At 42.5% G+C, this 10,922-nt stretch overlaps 1 long non-coding RNA gene across 1 annotated transcript; it reads right to left on the bottom strand.

The window, feature by feature from the left end:
* Window positions 1-1,178: 1,178 nt before the first annotated feature.
* Window positions 1,179-9,279, bottom strand: LOC131721086 (uncharacterized). The gene is made up of 2 exons (XR_009319849.1): window positions 8,708-9,279; window positions 1,179-2,201 (listed from the first exon to the last, which is right to left on the bottom strand). It is a non-coding gene; the product is annotated as an uncharacterized LOC131721086 (long non-coding RNA).
* Window positions 9,280-10,922: the final 1,643 nt, after the last annotated feature.

Here is a 10,922-nt window from a genome sequence, read left to right as displayed (position 1 = left end):
TTTAGTAGTTCTTTAGCAAATTAAGTGTCATGGTCTTCATTTGAGGAGTTATGATATCAGATTCTGTTTAAGAGGCTATGTTACAGGTGGTGGCAGCCATTGGCACTGGAACAATTTGGGGGTGCTGAAAGCCATTGAACAAAACTGTAACCCCTGTATATGATGGAAGCCATGCAAAGCCAGTGCCCCTGGTGGCAGCTGAACAGATATAAAAGAACTGCTAAAAACATTGTGGCAGTTGAATGCAGCACAGCAGGAAGCTAATAGCCTGCAAGGAGATGCCAATCAGTCAATGCTGACCCAGACAGAAGCTCGGGCTACAATGTGCCTGGATCTGCTGCTTATGAGTATGCAAACAAGCAGAGTATTACTGCACTCACAAAGATAGATCCCCAGTATGGGGTTTGCTGTTTAAGTGAATACATTTAGACAAGCATTCATAAAATAAGTTGTTAATAAAATATTTTATTTTCCACTTGATTAAAAAAAAAAATCCCTTCATTTTCGATAATATGTTCAAAGATAGTGTTCTACCAGGTGGGCCACAGAAGCATCTCCACCAGCCCAGTCTGTAGAAGCTCCAAACATTACCTTGGCGGTTCTCTCTCCCCTCCCTTTTTACAGCACCCGTCACGTACCGAATCAAAGCCAGTAAGCGTCAGAAATCAGAAAACGAGGCTTTTTAAACATGTAACAACCAATCAAAATGCTACGCAATCTGCTGGTTTATGTAAAGGGAATAGGGAGGCGGGGCATGTGGTTGGGTGTTTGAAGGTACATTATTGGCTGTGCTGCAGGTTTTCTGCACTCTGATTGGACAGTGTTGAATTGGGCTTCACTCCTGTTCCTGCTGAACTGAGCCAGTATTCTGTAGACACACTGATATCAGCTCAGTAGGCACTGGAGATCCAAACCCCATTGGTGCTACAAGTCAGCTCAGAGGGAACATTGCTTTGGGTTGGGTCTTCATGGCCAATGCAAGTGGAATAAAATAAAGACTTCACAGCCAATGCAGTGACCTCCAGTAAATAGCACATGTCTTGTTGCTCCTTAAATGTATTATTATTATTAACATCAGCTGAATCTGCTGCTTCTACTTCTATACATTCCCTGGGTCTACACAGCTATGGCCTAGAATTCTAGGATTGAGACATAAAAAAAAAAAAAAACTATAGGAACATGATTTAGATCTTTTATTTAACATCATGTAATCAAAGAAACTACAAAATGATATTGCAAAAGTCTACCGGAAGCCATAATAGTAGTACAGTATTTCATGTTAGATTTCGAAATATCACGTGTTTCAGTTTTTGTCAGTTTTTCGTTTAGTATATGGAAAACTACAAAGCGGTGTGTAATTCAATATGTTAACGTAACATTATTCAGCAGGTTTCATTCGACATTATGAAGCAAAATGTATTAATTCTATAGGGCGATGCAAAACTTTTGGCCATAGCTGTATAGTATAGTATGGTATAATAATAATAACCAGGTGTAGCAGACTTACTGTACTTGAAAAGTTCCCAGCCGCTCACGACACTGGGCAGGGTGCCTGTGATCCTGACTCACCTAAAAGTTTCTAAGCTCTGGCCGCTCTGCTGTAAACCTCCTGTTAATTGTCAAAGGCACACACACTTTTGGTTGAGTGAAGTGGAACTCTACAGGTCTGCACTGGCTCAGCTTGCATGCAACATTCCTGAGTGCTTTTTGAGCAATCTGCCAGGCTCCCTTCCGGGCTGCTGCTTTAGATTCTCCTTCCTTGAAAGGCAAGCTCGGATCTCGGACTCATGCTCTCCTAGGGCACTGAACTTAGCCACTGTGAACAACATACCAGGAGGAACAATGCTCGCCAATTAGCTAAGCTCTGTGCCTTCAGAAAGAGATTGCGCTGCTGGGTGATGCAGGAAAGACAAGCCCTTGAGAAAAGTAACATGGATTTTACTGATGTTTTAGAATGGAGAATATTCTCGGTTTCGTCTGCTGTTGCAACACGTCCCACGAACAGTGACAGCTGGAGTCGCATCCCCAGTGACAGGCCGCTGAGGACTGTGGCTGTGTGGAAATCCCTGGCAATGTGATTTTTGATTCCTTTTTTGCTTCAAATCACGATGCCAGGAACCCACACTGCCGCAGCGGTCGGGGGGGTGGCGGGGTTGGGGGGCTGCCTCTGATCCACACCTGATCCTGCATGGCTGTGGACCCTGTCAAAGACAACAGATACACAGAATTCAAAGATGGGGAACCCTTATAAACGTTTCCCATAGTAGAAGCACAGCAAAGTGTAATAAAGCACAGTGAAAGCATGCAAAACACAGGTAAGCATTGTAAAGAATAGCAAAGTATGATAAAGCAGATTAATAATCATGGCAAACCAGGAAGACCGGCGACTTCACACAACCAGGACCGTACCTGCGCTCCCCCGACTGTCTCCGTTAACTAGTTTTCTGGCCCCATTGTTGCAGAGCATTGATACAAGTGGGTTCAAACTAAGGCATGGTGGTGACAGGCATCCTGTATCTTATAAACCTGAATGATTCTAAAATCCCATGTGCTATCCCACTGAGCCAGCAGCTCCTCTAACAGTTTGTGTCGTTTTTATTTATAACACCTGTGCTAGACCAAGGTGATATACAGCCTGCTTGTAAGTGATCTATTCGGTGAGAATGTAACTTTGAGATCCCACAATAGCCCGTGTCTTATTTAACAGCTTGTGTTGCAGATACTAGAGCTGGGGAACAAAGGCGCTCTTTTAAATCTGTATCCTTCAGCCCGGTCGCTGGGATAGTGTTCCCGAGTACCTTCCCTCCCCCCACCCCCGAGTTTTGCATTCTTGTAAAGAATTGCAGCTTAGAGCCTCTTAGATAAGAACAGGTATCCATTTCACAGAATAACAAGGTAACACAAAGTGTGAACAGTGTCCTGGAAGGAGCGTTTTAAGAGTGGAAAGAGGAATCTTTGCTGTAATTCTTATACTGTGTGTGTGTGTGTGGGAGGGAGGGGGGGGGGGGGGTTGGTGAACCCCACAACCCCACAACCCCACAACCCCACTGTCACCCTAACCACCACCCCATAAGGGCCCAGATGTACCAATGCATTTACACCAAAACAGCTCATTAAAATAAAATGATTAACCTTACAATACAATCAAGTTACTCTAACACACATGTGGAGGGGCCCTGCTTTGAAAACCTGCACCCTTGATCTCCTGGTAGCGTATCCTGTTTGCAGGATTACCTGATTACCAGATTAATTTAGCAGGACAATCTTAGAAGAGGTGAAATTGCCATAGGTATCCCTACGGGTTGATATTATTTTACTTTGAAGCGCTTTGCCGTTGTTTTAACCCAACAGGAAATAACAGTACTCAAACCAAGCCTCTCGAGGTACATCATCTGCAGTACGTGTAAAACACTCCTGCTCTGTTTAGTGTGTGTATCTGTCCTGCTTCGCTCACCGGGCTGCCCGCCCCTGCAAAGGGGGCTGTTTAAGATTTGGAATGATTGGTAGCTTGGTGGGCTGCAGTGTTATCAGTCTTTCTGTTTCCCTGACAGGTTGAAGTCAGAGAGGTTTGGAAGGGGGAGCTGTTTTCCTCCACACTCCTCAGCACTGCTGTTTGACAGGTGTGTGCAGCAGGAAATGTTTCTGTGTTGACATCACTATCCACTAGACGAGTCCCGGGTAATTATTCCCAGGCGCCTGCAGTCTGGGTCCTCTGTGACTTCATGAAAACCCAAGCTGAATGGAGGCACTTGTCTGGGGGTCAGACAATGAAATACCTAGATGGTGTGCAGACAGAACTTTTTCAACCCAGTTTTGTTTATTGATAGAAAGAGTTCAGACACCAAGGTTAACGCGTTAAGAGAAAAATAAAAAATAAAGCTGTCGTGGTCAGGGCTTTGAGACGCCAGCATTCCCCTCAAAGCTTCATAACTTAAAAACGCTCAAAATAGAAGATAAGAATAAAGTCAAGGAGACAAAGTTTTTGACTAGTTTCCCTTATTCTCCTAAGTCAGAAACTTTCTTTACATTTCTTTAGAGGCTGGGAATGCCTCAATTGGTATCATATTTACAGAGGGATAGCCTAGGCAGTGGCACTGCCAGCTTCCTTGCTCTGCCCGCTAGAATGCCACAAAACTTGCACAGGAGGCACCTTCTTAGGAAACGAGGAAGCAGTAAAAAATTAAGGTTGGCATAAAATGTGGTGCATAACTTTCTAGGCAGCTTTTTATTTCAATACTGAGATGCAACGGACATACTAAGCAGTTATTGTTTGTAAATACCAAGGGCTTAGAAACGGTATGTGAATATATATATATAGATATTGCACACATTTTATATTTTATATTCTATATGGATTATCGATACACATTAATAATATTAATTAATTTTATTTTTATTTTTTTACCTCATTTAATTTCAGTTTGTAATTTGTAAAATAATATATCACAGGTTGGCTATAGTTTTTCTCGCTGTGGGCTAATTTATGATGTGTCCCCCCCCCCAGCATAATGTTATAATACAAGCTTCTAGTCATATCATCTATGTGTGCCCCATAAGTTATTTATAGATCAGTTTTTCAGAGGAAACCAAGGGTCTGTTAGTGGAAAGAAATCACATAACATGACAAGAGCTCCTGGAACAAAAGCGTTCTCACGTAGAATTAGCTTGAAAAGACTGCAATCACATACACATTAATGCCTTCCAATAACATGATGTCATTTTCAGATAAACCTGAACAAACACTGCACTGACAGAGGCTCACAGATGACTGTAGTACTGCAGCAGACTTCTTTAATGAAACTAAGTGTCACGTACCCAAAACAAAGAACAAAGACATGTAGCTTCATATTTCCATTCTGTAAGAAGACGCATGTCAGCAGTTTAAGGCCTTGTCTTTCAGTCTCCAAAGATTTTTACTTAACAGTTTCCCACGATATAAAAAGTTTCAATTTTCTAAGCCCACAATTTGGCCCAGCCAGACATAATAAGACCACTAATAAAAGTTTACCACAGTAATTTTGCGGGTCCCCTATGCTTTTTCCCATGGTTATACTGTGCATTTACCATAGTCTACCATAGTTTGCCATGTTTTTAATATGCATTACCATGCATACCAGGACTTTACAGTGCTTACCGTACCTATGTTTTACCATGCTTTATTACACTTTGCAGTGATTTGAATATGGGGAACTTTAATAAGGGACTATTAATACCAAACAAACCCATTTCTTACCTTACATCTACAGCTCTGGCCAAAAGTTTTGCCTCATCCTACAGAATGAACTCATTTTGCTTCATAAAGTCGAATGAAACCTGCTGAATAATGTGACGTTAACATATTGAATTACGTACCGCTTTGTAGTTTTCCATATACTGAACGAAAAACTGACAAAAATTGAAAAATGTGACATTTCGAAATGTCACTATTCCGGTAGACTTTTGCGATATCATTTTGTAGTTTCTTTGATTACACGATGTTAAATACAAACTTTTAGCCATAGCTATGCATGTACAGTAGGGCTAGGTGATTAATGGTATAATAAAGCCATTGTGGTATCATCTGGGTACATTATTAAATACAATTAAAATAGCAGTAATATAGTAGTATTGCGAATAGGGACCCATAGATGTGCTCTTACGAGTGGGTCTTTAATGGCCCATTCAAGAATATAATGGTAAACCCGTGCAATCTATCACTTTTACCATGTGTGAACTATATTTTTTATTACAGCACTTTCCATTACTTTCACATTGTGTTTGCTGCCTCTGTAAAACGCAGGGAGGGTTTTCCAGTCTCTTGTAGGACTGGAGCAGCTGGCAGCTATCGGACCAAGGCGGCGCTGATGGTATGAGCCGAGGTCCCGATCCAGAATGCTGTACAACATTAAAATGTCATTTGGCTTTTGCTGCGTGGGACTGAGGTACTGTTTAGTATGTCATTTGTCACAGCGCTGCAGCTAAACACAAAGTCAATAACTTGAGATGCTGGTGTCATTAGTGGAGGTAAGTGATGAGTCCTACATTTTGAAACCGGGGAAAAAAGTCAACCATATTTGCATTTTGAGACGATTGTGTTTAGAAATCTCACATTTGATTAAGTGTCTTTTAGTACTTCTAAATGTGGCTCTGTGGAGTGTTCAATAGTTATGGATGGTAATGCGATATTTCAGTTGTATGTCTGCTGATTCAGAGACTGCCAGAATAAGACAGCGCCTGTCTGTGATCAGCTGCAGCATCGGAAAGGCTTACTGTTTCATTTCAACCAATAGAACGTCAGCTTACTGAGCGATCAGATGAAATCTTGATCACAACAAGCAGTGTTACTTGACACCGGCAAATTGCAAACAAAAAATAAATAAAAGCATTGAAATCCGGTCTTCCCTGTTTAAAATTACAATCCGTTTCAGTCTGAAAGAAAAACAACATACATACAAGCAAAACCAATCATTTCAGAGCCTGATAACCGGATCAATAGTAAGAGCTGCCTTACTACGCCCAGGGTGATTGGCAGTTCTGTTGGAAGAAACTGGTTGAATCTGATTTCAATGTCACTTCTATTAAACAGATGGAAAAAATTATGGAATTACGGAATAACTAACTCTTAATAATAGTAGCAGTATAAGTAGTAGTAGTAATGAAGTCTTAACTAACTCTTTTAAATCTCAATACCGGTCGGTTTAAGAGAGATAACTCCTCTCAAAACGTTGCCACTTTCATAGAAAGCTCAGTCCCCTGTGGTCTTGTCAAACTCGACGTACAGTCTCAGCTGCAGCTGTGCGGAGACAAGCTCCCTTAACCCCCCCCCCCCCCTCCCTTTAAACTCGCTTTTCACCGAGGTCTGTTTCATAGTTGAAACAGTGGCTTCATAATACCATCCTGAAATGTAGAAACCAGATTTTTCTCTCCCCTCAATGCTCTGTATTTTAATATATACAGTCATATTATTAAGTGGGTCAGTAAATCACTGTGGGAGGTAAACAAAAGCGTGACTGATATAGGGTCGCAGTGGTATTTAGAACAAGCTGTTTAGTTAATTAAAATAGACTCCACTACAGCGTGGCTTAGAGCAGAATATGTTACCTTGAGGGATGGGAGTGCTAAATTTTCATGTCCAATACAAAACACGTTTGGAACCCTGACAGGAGAGATGAAAAACTAGGGCATGGGGCCCACTGTGCCACCAAGACCTGAGGGGGGTATTTTGACTGGCAAAGCAACTCGTGTCCTTTCATTTCTATTTAGCCCTGCAATAAAAACAAAAATTATTAGAGACTGTCTCATGCAATTCTCAGGCGCCTAGCAACCTGTTTTCCTCTCTATGATTTAGCAGCAAAACAAATGCAGTGAGCTGGGTTTCCAGGGGTCTGGAGGTTAATTAGAATTTGTTTTGTTCCCTTGTTCTTCGATAATGGATGCAAACAGCGCTCTCCAATAAAACGTATTCACTCTGTACAGGTTCTGGGACATGCAACTGCAACCCCACACCAGTGACACCTGTTCTGTTGAAGCAAGGGAATCGCTTCTCAAGTTTCTTCCACAAAGATTGTCTTTTTACGGACAGCCCTAAAATGTGCCGTGCCCAGCCGTTCGCACGAGAGAATCGATAATTATGCCTTCTGAGTTCATTTCACCCCATGGCATGGGCGTCTCACTCTCGCACTGAGACACGAATGCATGAAAAAAATTACCGTTTGGATGAACCCTAACAATATTGTGTGCAATTAGTTTTATTCTTGGATGTGAAAAACATCCCCTCCCCCCAGATAGCCCTGTGTAACAGGCCTCTGATCACCTGAGGGGAGTCCTAGTTGACTCTCTATTGTCCGTGCTTCCTGCAAGACTGTGATCTTTCCATTCTGTTGACTCCTCCTGCCTCGACACATTACCACTAAGTTGAAAGGTCACCCTGCCACGCGATTTTTCTGGAATCAGGAGGCGTAAACCACGGCCAATTTAACAGCATGAATTCTCTCCACAAGCACTAAGCCTGGTGTCGGCCTTTTTAGAGAATAAACAAATGAATCTTGAAACTCAGTGCCAATCAGAATGTATTTGTCTTATAAAAAAATTAAGACACATTATGAGCACTGTTTATGAAGCAGTCAAGTACAGCCCCCCACCTCCCACCCAACGCCCAGCCGGTTCCTTTACCAGAATTGTTCCCTGCAAGGTGTGGTGTTTGAACCCTCACCCTTCCCCCTGAAACACAAACAATTATCTGCGGTGAGATGTTTTGGTGCGTTTGGTTATTTTGGCTGCTTCGTTTGAGCTACTTGTGAACAGTTTTTATATGTCTGCCGGTATTGTCTGATCAGTCTGTATATTTCCTCAAAGTGGCCACTTATAAAGATTCCAATGTCTGCAGGTCTGTCTTCATTCTTCGTATTGTATATATAGACACTGTTCTAAATGCTGTGATTGTATGTTTAAAAGACAGACTTTTCCATTATAACATTTTCCCTAAAACCCTAATTTTGATTTACAGTGGCACATGTATATACACTATCATATTAAAATTACATAGAAACTGATACAGTACAGAACATAAGAATTAGACACGGGTTGCAACTTAAAACAAACTTGAAACAAAGTTTGGCAATACGGCTGGGAAAATTTTTTTTACAGGAACTGTACATCTGCTGTATAGAAGACAGTAATGTGGGTTATAAAGTGGAGATCAGACGCGAAAGCACAGTACAGGACCTACCTGATCCAAAAACTGATCACATGCCAGGCGTGGAGCTCCGAGCAGAGGAAGAATAGCAAGTTTAAAAGAAAAAAAGATCCCAGGGGCTGGTTGGTTTCAGTCCGGTCTTCTTCAGACTGTAGACTCCTGCCAGCCAGCCAGCCAGCTACACTCATCTTCCCTTCAAGACAGAGCCCAATCCACAGCACTACTTCTGAGCTGCGTATTTACATACACAGCTACTTCTCCAGAGCAGTCAGGAGTTACCAATGATGAGTCACTGCTGTTAATGCATCACCAACAAATACAGAATGCAGGAGGAGAGAGAGAGGGAGGTAGGGAGGTGGAGAGCAGAGGGAGACAGTGAGGGAGAGAGAGAGAGAGAGAGAGTGGGAGAGAGTGAGGGAATGAGAGAGAGAGAGAGAGAGAGAGAAAGAGGGGCTCCTATCCAGAACAAGCACACATTTTCTCAGTCAGCATCGCTCCTCTCCCTCTCTCTCCCTCTCCACTTTTCTCTTTTCCTTTCTTCCCATTTGCTGAGCTCCACCCAGACTTCTTGATTTGTTTCAATTGCAGTGGCCTTCAGCCAGAAGACTCTCCTGTCTCTAATGAACGCTCAGCAAGGATTCTCATTCTCTCTCTCTCTCTCTCTCTCTCTCTCTCTCTCTCTCTCTCTCTCTCTCTCTCCTGGCCTCTCCCTCTCCCTCTTTTTGTGTTTTTGCTGCTTTATATAATTTACTTCTTAAAGGGCCAACGTCTCATCCCCCCCCCCCCCCCCCAAAAGGAAAATTCCCTTTAGGAAATTCCAACACCAGGTGGTTTACTGGTTGGGAGCTTGGATCTCGTGCTTGCTGACCTTGTCTCTAGTTACCAGTGGATTTGATTAATATTTAAGTGAGGATGTGATGTGTTTTAGCTGGTGTGTGTGTGTTTAGGGGGGAGGGGGGGGGGGTATATCCGTATGACCTGAAAAATAAAGAAAAAAAGGCTTTCCCCTTTAAGGTGTGTTTGCTTACCTTTGCTGCTCATGGGATTGTTCAGTACTGTACAGTGACACAGGAAACCTTTCAGGGTGTGGAATTGCAGCCGCACAGGCTAGTTAAAGGCTCATTTTGTCAGATGATGTTATTTTCCTCCGAAATGAGTTATTAAAACTGGCCTAAAGTAATTATGCTGCAACACAGTCAGCTGGCTATCATCGCTGAGACAAGCACTGATGCGTCCCTTTCATCCTCCCCTAATTTAATGATTTACCAGTTTCAGGTTTCCACGAAGGAACAAGCAGGCGTGGTTTTGGTGGATATGAGAAGTGATCAACAAGACCAGGCGTTCGTTCACCTGCATGTCCTAAAACCATGTGCCTCCTTCAAGATGGGAGCTGAGCCCGAAAAGAGGGAGAGCTCCTGATTGTCTTGAATTGATTTAAAATCGGGGCTATTGCCATTCAAACTATTGCCCCGGGCACACGCATCCAGTATAATGAAAATGTTCTGCTTTCCAGCTGGGTAAGGGTAGACGCTGATCTTTTTAAATAAATGAAAAAATACAAATAACAACCATAATAACAATAGCGGCGCACATTATCGACAGTAGAGATATAAACATTTAAATAAAAGCCGTGTGAAAGGACAGGGGGATGTTTGTTCAAGATATTGGTTTCAGGGTAAGTCTTTGGAACGAAAATCCTTTATATATTGCCTTTATATATACATATATACACACATAGAGACAGAGGCCCTGCTCTGGTGTGAAATGCACACTCAGCGCGGGTGGGAGAGATATGGATACACATGCTGATAAAACGAGAAAAGGCTGCTGATAAGCTATTTGAAAAGGTGTGCAAGCAGCACTCAAAGGCGATTTCACACACAGCCTTTTATTACTGCCGAGGTGAAACACAGGACGCAGGGTTCGTGTAAGGGCCAACTGCAAAACGAGAGAGCTGTTAGGGCTGCTAGCTTTTCAAGGCCTTTTGCTTCTTCATGAACTCCTATTAATTCCACGTCAATTGAGAAGCGCTAACATTTTAAAAAACGTGAGAGAATAACTGTGCAAAGTGTTTAACTAAAGCTCTCTGTCATCAACTGCAGTCCTGTATCACGGTGACTGGATTGCTTGGTCTAAGGAGGCCGGAGATCGTACAGAGAGGAGGCAGACGAGAATAGCCAATAATGCTGGATCCTACAAAACGAAACAGCTCTGGAATTATGTGTCCCTCCAGGAAATGCTTGCTGCA

This window comes from Acipenser ruthenus, chromosome 47 (genome assembly GCF_902713425.1).
Source record: "Acipenser ruthenus chromosome 47, fAciRut3.2 maternal haplotype, whole genome shotgun sequence".
Classification (NCBI taxonomy): domain Eukaryota; kingdom Metazoa; phylum Chordata; class Actinopteri; order Acipenseriformes; family Acipenseridae; genus Acipenser; species Acipenser ruthenus.
This window is presented reverse-complemented; position numbering and strand designations above follow the sequence as displayed.